At 37.6% G+C, this 13,152-nt stretch overlaps 1 protein-coding gene across 2 annotated transcripts in view; it reads left to right on the top strand.

Moving 5' to 3' along the window:
- The window catches only part of Nup62cl (nucleoporin 62 C-terminal like), a 69,118-nt gene that overhangs the window by 463 nt on the left and 55,503 nt on the right, over positions 1–13,152 (top strand). The window lies entirely within an intron of this gene.

Raw genomic sequence — 13,152 nt, 5'->3', positions numbered from 1 at the left:
CGGCGGCGGCGGCGGCGGCGGCGGCGGCGGAGGTGATGGTCGCGGGGATTGCGCTTTTTATTCCCTACGGGGGCAAATCCTGTCTGTCCAGGAGCCCCCGGGAGAGCGGAGAATCGGCTGGCACGATGCTCTAGTGGAGCGATGTCGGGGGTGGGGTACCATGCCTCCTAAGTCCCGGGAAAGTCTCCGGGCACGGCGCCCAGCTTCGGCGCCTTTGGAGTGGGGAAGCCTAGGTGTGCGGACTCTTAGCCGCCCCGCCGACAGGGAATTGAGTATCTTCACGTTAGCCGCCGATAGGGAATTGAGTATCTTCACGTTAGAGATAGTTTCCCACAAAGTGCTTGATTTGATTTTAAATAAAGGAGAGAGGAAGGAGGAACGGTGCAAATATGATTTGAGCTGTAAGCCAGGTGACATAGGATGGTTTAATGAATACTTTTTGTTATTCTGGGAATGGAATTTGATTACGAAGGTCCTGAACTACTACCCTTGTCTCAGCTACTGTGCTTTTCATAACTTACCGCATATGGCAAAGGGGAAGTGGTAATGAAGTTTTAGTAATTTATTCATTCTGCTTGTTATTATGCAAGATAAAGAAAAATATGAATGGAATACTTAAATTATTGGCTTTTTAGCCAAATAAGCAGTACCATAATTCCCTTTATTATAGTGGATGATCATGGTTTAAATGCCTTCCATTTTGTTACGTCTCTAGATACTTCTACAGCCTGTTACATATGTTTTGCTATCTCGGTTGGTTTGCTGGTTTTTGTCTTTGTTGTGTCTCTTTGTGCATGAATCCTAACTCTGTACTCTGCAACCAGTGTTTTGGAAACCTTTTGGCTGTAACTCACAAAAAGAAATACATTTTAAGACTGAAATGTGAGGGAGTATGTCTGTCTGTACTCTCAGCGCTAGACTGAGGCGGGAGAGTCACAAGCTCAAGGCCAGAATGGACTAAGTAGAAAAAAAAAATCATTCTTTAAAAACCAAACCAACTTTATGCCGTATCTGTAGTACACACAAAGAAAATATAATTGACACGGGCTTGTAAAATCAATATCATGTGCAATAACACTTTATTTTTTTAAAAAAAGTATAGACCACGATCTATTAATAAATTGTCTTTCATTGTGGAAAAGCACTGGCCTTAGACCACTGGGTTTCAGCCTTTTGTATGTCTTTACTGAATTTATGAAAAACACAGATCGTTCTGGAATAGTCCAGAAATTGATTTTGTGTATCTGCAGCAGCACCCAGGAAGAAGGCGCGATTGATCTATGTCACGTATGTGAAGTGTTTTGTACTGTGTCAGATGTAAAAAGGTGTTCAGTTTTTCTCCCCCTTGGGAAAATAACTGCTATTTATTTTAGGAGTAAAATGGACCCTTCAGGATTTGGTTTGCCTCTGAAAGATGGAATCCTGTGCCAAGCACAGTTTTCCAAAAGGTTGAGGATATAGGGGATGGTGGATCCCAAGATCCGAGATGAACGTTCCAGTCACATGGCTTCTGAATAGAAAGTCTTGAATATAGACACTTCGAGAAACATTGTGAAACAGTGGGACTTGAGAAGCTCCATGAGTTGTCTCCGTGAGGTTCCTGATGTCAGTGAGTCATTCTCAGAGACTAGTACTCACTTGATTAAGACCAATATTCTTGTCTAGTGTGCTTTAATACTCCAGCAGATCTGGAGGGCAGAGGTGGAGTGCCGAGTACTTCCTTTGCTTGCCTAGCCCAGAGAACAGGTAACTGAATTTGACTTGTAGTTCTGCTTTAAAGTAATGAAATTTGAATGATGTCAAAGGTTAATCAAAATACACCTGAAGGTTACTAGCTATAGAAAAGGGCATATCACTTAATCTTTTAGAATATATATAATTACTTTAAATCACTGGTTAAATAATTTATTAAACCAACACTCAAAGAAATTAAAGATGAAAATTTCACCCATTCCTCTATCATAATATCATACTCTTATTCCCCACATTTATCCATATAACCCCAGATTTTATACACGATTTTGAGCCTTATTTACAAATTTAGTGTGTTTGCTTAATATTGTCCTGGGAATTTTATTTTTTAAAAACACATTCAATATTCTTTAATTTAATTTTTGCTGTAATAACCTAACAATATTCCAGTTAGTGACTTGGTTTTAATTTATTTAGCCTAACTAAGCCAACAACAGAAGACTTATTTCCAGTTTTTCTGTGTTTATAAAATAACACTGTAAAATCTTCATTACTTAAAATCGTTTATGCAACTTGAGTCTTCCATTCTGTTGGACTTAACAAGAAGTCTAAAGGGAAGGCTGGACATCTGGACTTGCATGGGAGTTACTGTCCTCCTTGGTGTTTGAGTTTGGCTGTCTAGTTTCATATGCTCAAGCAGTAATAATCAGCTATGGTGTCTTTTATATAGAAGAGTTAGGGTGAATGCATTCTTTCTTTTACCAAATAGACATTTTCAAAATGATTTTTAAAATATGTGAATCATAGAAGACTCAAGGAGACTCAAGTGCTTTAGTGACACTCATACTGATTAGCTTTCTTTATGAATATCTTCTTCAAAGATTATATGAATGTGTATTAATTTTTAATTTAATTTTTTATAAAGTATCACATTAAGTTGACTACAAGAAAAGCTATAATTGATCTTAGAGCACGCCTCCCTCTTCAGAGCACACATACTATCATATTTTCTGTCCTTCTACATTCTAGAACATTAAGTAGTCCTTCTTATAAAAATTATGAAATACTTCAAACAGTAAAAATAGTCAGTGATATCCCATCACCCAGGTGCTCACTGTACATTTAACAGTTGCTAAAGTTTGCCTATATTTTGTTTAGATGCTGATTTTTTTAGGTATTGGAGATTGATACAAATGCCTCACATGTGCTTAAGCACATCCTCTACCACTGAGATATACTGTTAGACTCCCATTCTCTTGTTTTTATGAAAAACTGAAGCATAACAGCTACCTCTGGGTACAGGTTGCCAATCTGATTTGCTGTATATTTCTCCAGTAGTTGTTCCTAAGTGCACATAAATGTGGCCATAAATGATCTGTAATATATTTTGTGTCTTTAACATTTATATAAATGATGTAAAATATTTACTCTTCTGTGACTTTTTATAGCCAACGGGTTTTGAAGAGTTTTCAATATAGTTATTTTTATTGCTGAAGAATATTCCAGTGTGGGACTCTTACTTTCATTTATCTATTATATGTATTTAGTGTTTTTGTTAAACTATTTTTTTTGTATTTTAATCTTCATTTTATGTGTATAAATGTTTTGCCTACATGTACGTCTCTGCATTATATATATATACCTGGTGTCCAGTGAGGCCAGAAGAGGCCATTGGATTTCCTGGAACTGGAGGTACAGATGGTTGTGAGCGGCCATGTGGTACTGGTTGAACCTGAATTCTCTGCAAGAGATGCCAGATAACCACTGAGTCGCCTCTCCAGACCCAAATGGAATTTTTGAAGTTTTACTTGATATTTAATTATATGTTTGTAAGGCCTCAAGGGAGCCAGAGTCTCCAGATACCCTGGAGCTGTGGGTACAGGTTCCTGACTGTCTAAACTCGGGTCACCTTCAAGAACAGAAAGATACTTTTAACTTAACTGCTGACCCAACTCTCCAGCCGAAAAATGTAGTTTTCTTTTTTCATTTAATTTTATTCTTTGAGAATTTTATGCACTGTATTTTGGCCCAACTTATCACCCTCCAACTCCAACTTTTCTCTTTTTAAAAATTAAAATTAAAAACAAGCCTCAAGTTTATATTAATTTCACAATTTTTATGGAGTGATGGCTGACAAAAGTGAAAATGTATTTCTTTATTTAAAAATTATATTAGGAACTGGAGACATGGCAGTGGTTAAGAGCACTGGCTGGTCTTCCAGAGGACCCGGGTTCAATTCCCAACACCCACATGGCAGTTCACAACTGTCTGTAACTCCAGTTCCAGGAGATCCAACATCCTCACACAGACATACATGCAGGTAAAACACCAATGCACATGAAATAAAATTAAATAAAATTTTTTAGAAATTATGTTAGATAGTCTGGAGAGATGGCTTAGTGGTTAAGAGCACTGGCTGCTCTTTCAGAGGACCCAGGTTCCATTTCTCACACACACAGTGGTGCACAGACACCCGTAACTCCAGTTCCGGAGTATTTGACGCCCTCTTCTGGCCTCCATGAGCACTGCATGCATGTGGTACACAGACATAGATATGAGCACTGCATGCATGTGGTACACAGACATAGATGCAGACAAAACACCAGTACACATTAAAATAACAATAAGTAAGTAAATCTTTTAAAAATCACTTTAGAGCTGGAGATAATAGCACAGTTGTCAGAGTGCTTGTCTAGCATGCATGGAGTTCTGGGTTCAAGTCCCAGCTCCTCATAAAAAAAACCTAGGTGTGGTGGGACATGCTTATTACCTGAGCACTTGGGAGGTAAAGGCAAAAGAATCAGAACATCAAATTTACCCTTGGCTGTTTAGTTGAAGGCTAGCCTGGGATACATAAAACCCCATCTTTTTTTTTCCCTTGGTATGTACCACCGTGGTCTTTCCTTTTCCAATATTCTAACTGCTTAACATCACTCACAAAAAATGAGACTTGCTGCATAGCAATTCACAAGCTTTTCCAATAGCACACATTTTGTCCCTCTTTGTTTTCAATATTCAGATGGACCCAGGGCCTTACACATACTAGGAAGCAGTGTAACATTAAGGCACACCACCATCATCACACTCGTAACTTTTGAAGACTTGTTTTTTGAGCTTTAGAAGATTATTATTATTATTATTATTATTATTATTATTATTATTATTATTATTATTATTTTAGGTAGCATATGAGCTATGTTTTCACTGTGATGTTTTCATCCATGGCCATCATATTTTGATTTTCTCCAGTCACACATCCCCTTTACCCTCTCTTCTCCTAACACACCTCCCGAGCCCCATTCCACCCCCTAGATAGCCCTCCTGCTTTCACGTCTTGGTCTTTAGGGTTTGTGGTTTTCTTCGTTTGCTTTTGTTTTTATTTTAATTTGTCTAGTTCTTAAAATGAAGTTCTGATCTTACAGCTTTACGGCATTCTAGTACAAATGGGGGAAATATACTTAGTGAGATAATCAGAATGTTCTGCTTCCTAAGATATTTTAATATGAACTCAGAACCAGCACCCTGTTTTCAGAAGCCCTATATTTTATTTTCATATCAAATAAAATGACCAACTTTATACATTTGATTCTTCCCTATTTCCTTCAAAATATATGTACGAATTCCACCTTTCTCTAGCCATTGCTTACCGGTGACTCATTTAAATAAATTATCAGTAACAAATATTCAGAGTTGGCCTCCATGGCCATTAGTGGTAAATAAAGTCTTCAGTGTGCTTTGAGGGCTAGGTTTTCCGACTTTCTTCTTCAGTGCTTTTTTTTTCTTTTTTTTTGGAAGGCTTTATATCTCAGTAGAATCAGAACTTTCTTCAGCAAATCTGTGCTCTTTTGCTTTCCCGCCTTTCTAATGAATGGTATGCTAAAGAATCACACATGCCATCAGGAGATGCTATTCAGAGGAATGGCTTTATTACTTAATAGTCACATTTTGTTCATTTTCTGGCCAGATCTTTTCATCATGATGTTCCCAAGGACAAAAAGTGTATTCATGGAACTCAAAGGTTGTCAAGTAACTAGGTATTTTAAAGAAAATTCTATCTCCAAGGAAAGTAGCTCATTTGTTTCTAAGAAGGTGGGAATGATTTTTAATAAATTATATGACTGATCTGGTTGCCTCTCGACAGTTATTAAAGAAATAGGAGGGAACCAATGGTACAAATAATCCAAATCAAAATGTTTATACCCGGAGAGACAGAAGACCTACACATTAGTGGCAAAATGACTTCTAATAGGTACCCAGGCTCTAATTCATTTTTCTTCTGTTTGGGCCCCAGATTTATCTGCTTAATGTTATGTGCTCAAGTTATTATCAAAATTCAGCTATGGTGTCCATTTGCCTCACTTAGGAAAGCAGTGTGGTGCTGGAGTGCTTGAGTTTCCTCAGCTGTAGAATTGGGATCAGAATTCCCTTCTGTGAGTTATTAAAGCCAAGGAATTTTAGATGCAATACATATTCCCTTTCATAATTAGTCTCTGTTTATAGGAGATCCAAGAGTTTGAGTGATAAAGTATTGTGTCCTAAAATGTCTTCCTGTCATTTATTGATCCTAGATCAGGGTCCTACTACCCCAAATATTCCTAAGATCAATAAATGGCTGTAGGCAGTCTAAAGTGTAGTTAATCTGCACACTGATAAATAAGATAAACGTGTGATGTTTGTAATTGATATTCAATTTATATTCAATCTCTTGCCCAGCTGAAAGCGCTCCCAGAATTTACTGATCCTTCAGTGACGATGTCAGGATAACCCAGCATTATACTTTAGAAAGCTTTCACATTAAATTCAATAAGATAAGATAATTCATGCACAGAGTCTTTAGTGAATTATTTTTAAAAAGTATTTTGATTTCTCACCTAGTGTAAGCAGCAAAATTTTAGAAGTGAGGAAAGAGACGCACCCGTGCGTTTGGGTCTCGAACAGTATGGCAGGTATCCACACTCAGTGAGTTGCTTTATTTCCCTCCAGTAATTTAGTTAATTTAGGAAGCCTTATTCAGATTGTATAGCCAGGCCAAGAACATCTGCCCATTTCCAATGGCCCTCACAGTGAGCTCTGATGGTTTCTCTGGGCCTACTGAGTTTTCTGCTGAAGCTGTTTACCATTAACTATTTTTCTTTGAACATGTGTACTTTTGTTGAAGCATCCAAGATAGAATTGTAAAGTGGGCTCACCATGCAAAGCTGGGATTTACTTAGTTTAAGTTGTTAGGCCCAGTGGATACAGAAAGAATAGAAGGGGAATAGTCTGGAAAAAGTAGCTCAACGAGACAGAGACAGACAGATTTTTCCGCTGATAGTCTTAGATAAGAAGCACAGGCCTGTTTTTCATTCTTAAAGAAAATACTGGTCTTGTACAGGGACATCAAAGTGTGTCATTGTCTTGTTTATCAAGGTGGATAGGACATACAGATTGTCTTCAGGCTTTGCTAGAAAAACATGAATGGGACTATTCCTGTTAAAAGAATTTAAGAGAACCTAAATAAACTAATAAAATTTGTGTATATAACTTCCATACTTGGGAAAATTAAGCGAGTAAAGAAAATTCTATCAACCCAAATATGCAGAAAGGATAAAAAGTACGTAAGTACTAGCAAATAAAAACCACCAAGTAATAGTGAAGAAAAAGCCCAATTGTATCAGTCACACTAAATAGAAACCAGTTACATTCACTCATTACAAGATAGTCATGATACATTTTAATTTTAATTTTTAAAATAAAAAATGATAATCTAATGTAATTACATCATTTCCCCCTTTCCTTGGAAATCAAGCCTGGTATTGGAAAGCTAGCCAACCGCCTAGAGCTAGAGAAGTCATGGATCTTGGGGAAGAAGCTACAATCACCTCTTTACTAAACCAGCACAATCCCTAACTTCACCCTAAATATTAAAAAAAGTTAACTATGATCTTTACAAAAATCACACTTAAAATGATGCTTTAAAATGATAGCTTGGAAGAAGGTGTAATAGGAAAATATCAACAAAAGAAAAATAGTAAGGCAACATTAATATCAGACAAAATATGATTTAATGCAATTTAACAATAAACAGATACTTCATACTGATGAAGGAAAAAAAACAGTTACCAAGAGACAATTAAGCACAAGTTCCAATGTAGGCCCTCAATAGCATAATTTTTAATACATACATGAAGCAAAACATAAGGAAATTAGAGAGAGAAATTTACAATTCCTAATAATGATGGGTAGCTTTGAAAACCACCTTTATCAGAAATTAGTTGAGTAAAATTAATTGCAGAATAATCAAGTTAAGATCTAAATTAGATAAGAAATAATCCTTAATTCACAATTTTTAGTGACAAAAGTAAAATTTTAATTTAACTCCAAAAGTAATGATTTGGAGAGGATTTTTTACCCCAAGTTTCTAATTAGAAACAATTTAAAGGTAAATGCTATAATTTAATAGAGAGATGTTTCAGTTACTTGCAAAAGAATAGGAAGTCCCTGAATGCAAAGCCACCTTTTGATGGCTATCCCAAAACTTTCATTTGCAGTGTGTACTTCAGGTACCAATGTATGTCATACCATGTATGACAGTTACACAAATATGAAAGTGTCTGTTAAATTGTACTCTAAGTGGTAGTCACAGTGGTTCATACCTGAGATCCCAGCAGTCAGAAGGCTGAGACAGAAGGGTTGCCATGAATTCAGGGGCAGCCTGGGCTCCAGACTGAGACCTCATAAAAAAAAAATTCTGCTATAAGGTCAACACCAAGGTTGACAACATTGAGTTTTTATCAATTTTTGTAGTTTTATCATAGCTGTATTTTATGATGGTGGTATCTACAAATATAAAAGAATGTAATTACATGCTATAAAACATCTAATAATATAATTTATAGCAGAAGCCCCAAGAGAGTAGCACATTTGGGGATATAAAATTAAAGTATTCTCTGTGCCTTCTGAGTATGATTGATTCCATTTGAAATCACCAAATGGAGATCACATTTTTAACGTTGTAGGAAGTATGGATGACTTTAAAAATAAGCATGTCGTAACAGCGCATTCAAAATTGCCCTTTAGAGTTACTGTCTTAACTCTTCTAACCCATGGTAGTAGTACTCAATTTTAAGAAGTATGTACTGCTTCACATTTTAACCTCAGAAATAGAAATGAGTCGCGAGTGTTTGCTATCCAGGTGGTCGTCTGATGTCATAATCCTCCCTGAGCACACCGGGAATGTGAAAATCTCTGGGATCAAAGTTTGCATGGTGGACAGCTGGGGTGCAAATCTCTGAGGAGCTGGAGGTGGCTTTTGACTCCTAGGAAGCAGTGATTGTGGGAAGTGAGTGGAGCATATGTAGAACAGATTAATTATCAGTATAACAAAATGGGAAACAAAGGGGGGCTAGTTTATGTATTTGAAAAGTTTGTTAAAGAGCATAGCAAGAATGATTTTCAGACTTTTTTTTTATAAAGAAGTGATGCTTCAAGCTGAAGAAACTCTTTGAGAAGCCACAATGCATTTAAGTTGCTGGATTGCATGGAGCTTTGTTTATATTTCATTCTACACTGAAGCTCTGGTTTTAAGTGGGGAACTAGGTGGAATTTTTGTCGCAATTTTGATGACTAGATGATCATCTACATTTTTCTACTCACCTGGTCTATGTACTCAGCTTATTCAGATCAGCTGTCTGATTTCACTGGTCAGAATATTTATTTTTAAATTGTTATCAAAATGAAAGAATAACAGCAACAGGAACCTAGTACTGGAACTTTAGTTTTGATATTTGAACAAAATAACCTCATTCTCTAGATTAAAGAATAGTTTTGTACTATTTTAAATGCAATGACTATTTCATTCACATTCCCATTCACTTTTGTTTTTATAATTACCTCTCATTTTGGAAAAAATGTAAAATAATTTAAATAGCATACTTATATACATGAGTAATTATTTTTTTTAATATTTTTATTTTATAATTAATTTTACATATCAGCCACAGATTGCCCTGTCCTCCCTCCTCCCACCCCCAGCCTTTCCCCCCTAACCCCCCCATTCCCATCTCCTCCAGGGCAAGGTCTCCCCTGGGGATTGAGTTCAATCTGGTAGATTCAGTCGAGGCAGGTCCAGTCCCCTCCTCCCAGGCTGAACAAAGTGTCCCTGCATAGGCCCTAGGTTCCAAAAAGCTAGCTCATGCACTAATGACAGGTCCCAGTTCCACTGCCTGGGGACCTCCTAAACAGTTCAAGTTAATAATCAACTGTCTCACTTATCCAGAGGGCCTGGTCCAGTTCCATGGGGGCTCCTCAGCTGTTGGTTCATAGTTCATGTGTTTCCACTAGTTTGGCTATTTGTCCCTGTGCTTTTTCCAATCATGGTCTCAATATCTCTTGCTCATATAATCCCTCCTCTCTCTCGCTGATTGGACTCCTGGAGATCCACCTGGGGTTTGGCCGTGGATCTCTGCATCCGCTTCCACCAGTCACTGGATGAGAGTTCTATCACGACAATTAGGGTGTTCGGCCATGTGATCACCAGAGTAGTTTAGCTCAGGCACTCTCTCGACCATTGTCAGTGGTCTATAGTGGAGGTATCTAATTATTATGATGGAAAATACTATGAATATATGTGTCTGTATGCATGTACAATGCATAAATGGCTTCTATAGCAAAGGATATTTTTGTATGTCTAACTTTATATTTTGTATAAACTTTGCATTCAGTAGCAATTGTATATAATAACAACATGTAAAGTTCTGTGAAAAGAAGAAGTGGAGGAGGAGGAGGAGGAAGAGGAGGACGAGGAAGAAACAATAATAATTCTGCTTGGGGGAGGGGCTTGACCCTGCCTCAGCTGAATGTACCTGGTTCTGCTGACTCCCCACGGGAGATCTTGCCTTGGAAGAGGTGGGAATGGGGGGTGGGTTGGGAGAGAAGGTTGGAGGGGTGGGAGGAGGGAAGAGGAGAATCTGTGATTGGTATATAAAATGAATTTTAAAATTCTTAATAATAAAAAAGGGAAAAATAATAATAATAATGCTGCTTCAGTCAGACATGGTGGTGCACAGTTGTAATTCTAACACGAAGGAAACAAGGGTAGGAGGATTTCAAGTTCAAAGCCAGCCTGGGCTACATAGTGTAACCCTGTTTCAAAATGAGATGGGAAGGGTCAGGGAGTAGAGGAAGAGGAAGAGAGACTAGAGAGTGACTAGAGAGAAAGAATATGAGTGACTATAAATGAATTATCTTCAACAGTGCCATTCGTGACAGAGGACTGGGTAATTTGAAATGAAAATGGGATTATAAATGTGTTTACTTATGCTTTTTTGTTTTCCTTTTCTTTTCCCTTATTTGCTTTCCTCTCCTCTCCTCACATTTCCTCTCTTCACCCCCTTACTTTCTATGTCCTCCTCTCTCGTCTCTCCTGCTCCTTTGAAGCAAGGTATCACTCTGTAGTCCAGGCTGGCATTGAACTTGTGAACATCCTGCCTCTGACACCAGATTTTTGGGATTACAGGCATGTGCTACCATGCCTGACTTCTTACTTATTGCCTACATGTTTGATAAAAATCAATGAAGAGAGCTTTTTTGAAAAAGTGAAAAGTTAAGTAATTAAAAGTATGACAGGTTGGTGTCTTCTTTCTTTCTGTCCTCTCTTAGTGGCATGTAAAATAATGAGACTCTTAGTTTCAATGGAGTATTTTTAAACCTGATTACTTAAAATTACCTTTTATAGCTGCTGTGGGATGGTCTGTATGTCAAATTTGTTGCTGATTGGTCAATAAATAAATCACTGATTGGCCCGTGGCCAGGCAGGAAGTATAGGCGGGACAAGGAGGAAAATAGAGCTGGGAAGTGGAAGGCTGAGTCGGAGAGACACTGTCAGCCGCCATCAGGACAAGGAAGATGTAAAGTACCGGTAAGCCACAAGCCACGTGGCAAGGTATAGATTAATAAAAATGGATTAATTTAAGCTGTAAAAACAGTTAACAAGAAGCCTGCCACGGCCATACAGTTTGAAACCAATATAAGTCTCTGTGTTTACTTGATCGGGTTTGAGCGGCTTGGGACTGGCGGGTGAGAGAGATTTGCCCTGACTGTAGGCCAGACAGGAAAACTCTAACAACAATAGCTATTGTATAAAAGCAGATTTTTTAGGCACATCCCACTCTTCCTCTTGACTGAGGTAGGATTATAAATTCACAATGATCTTGCCATAGCACTTTAAGATGCTTTATGTATTGTCTTCAAACGTTGATTCCTGATAATGAAGCACCTGCTGTCAATCTGGTTGTTGCTGCATATTAGAGAAATCGTTTTTCTATTAAGTTTCAGAATATACTTAATTTTTCTAGCATTTCGGGATATCATGTATGAGAGGCAGGGAGAGTTGGTTGCTTGTATTTAGTGGCCTTTTGGATCCGAAGAATCACTTCTCTTCAGTTCTAGCTAACTCACGTATTAATACCATAAATATCATTTATGCCGTTCTGTTTTGTGCTTCTACATTCCCTGAGTGTTACCTGTACGTAAGTATGTGTAGCCCTTTTCCCTTGTCTTTTGTTTTCTCTCTTGCTTCCAGTCACTCTGTGTTCTGACAGTCTTGCTGTTTGTCTTGTCCGGTTCACCGACTTTATATTCTCTCCAGTTCTGTGTAGCTGTTATTTAAATCTCTCATTTGAAATGTTTTTAGTGCTGGGGATCAAGTCTAGGACATTGCACAATGCTAGGCTGTATCTCAGGCTCAAAAATTTTTTTCTTCTAATGCTAACATCCATTTCTTGAATAGCTTCTATGATTTTTCACATTCATTTGTCTTGTGGACACTATTTGTCGCTTGGACTCTTTGGACATAGACAACACATATTTTAATGTTTTCTCCTGACTACTGTATTGTCTCTATTTCACTAGAAGAGTGTTCTCTCATTTTATATCCTAAAAACAATTGGCTTGGCTGTTCGATGATTTTATTTTGTATGGCTTAGTCTTTGGGGACTTTAAAAACATGTGCAATGTAGGACGTGAATACATTAATGTTGAGTGATACCTTGGGCAACTAGCCTGGACCCTGAATGTTTCTTCAACAGCTTCAAGTTAAGAGCTTTGCCTGAAGTTTCCATGCCACAAAGGCCATTTTGACTCACATTTTTCTATGCATATCTACTGGAACAGCTTACGGACTTAGTCTACTCTTCTTTGCCCTCCATAGATAGTGCCCAGATTTAAGTTCCACCAAGTCTCTGCTGATTGACAAGTCTCTAGCCTTAACCCTGGAATCTCAAATTGTTTTCCAGCCAGCATTGGGTTTCCAGCTGATAAGGCACATAGCTCATATTTGTACTAAGCTGCATTACCACTATTCATAAATAATAACTCCATGTCTGTCTGATACCTAAATGATTGTCTCCTTCTGAAAAAAAAAACTTTGCTTTATATTTTAAAATGTGTCATTCAATATTTCAAATGTGTATTTCTAGGAGT

This window comes from Peromyscus californicus, unplaced genomic scaffold, assembly GCF_007827085.1.
Source record: "Peromyscus californicus insignis strain IS unplaced genomic scaffold, ASM782708v3 Scaffold_10__1_contigs__length_136768540, whole genome shotgun sequence".
Taxonomy (NCBI): domain Eukaryota; kingdom Metazoa; phylum Chordata; class Mammalia; order Rodentia; family Cricetidae; genus Peromyscus; species Peromyscus californicus.
Note: the sequence above shows the minus strand (reverse complement) of the source record. Positions and strands in the feature narration are given on the sequence as shown.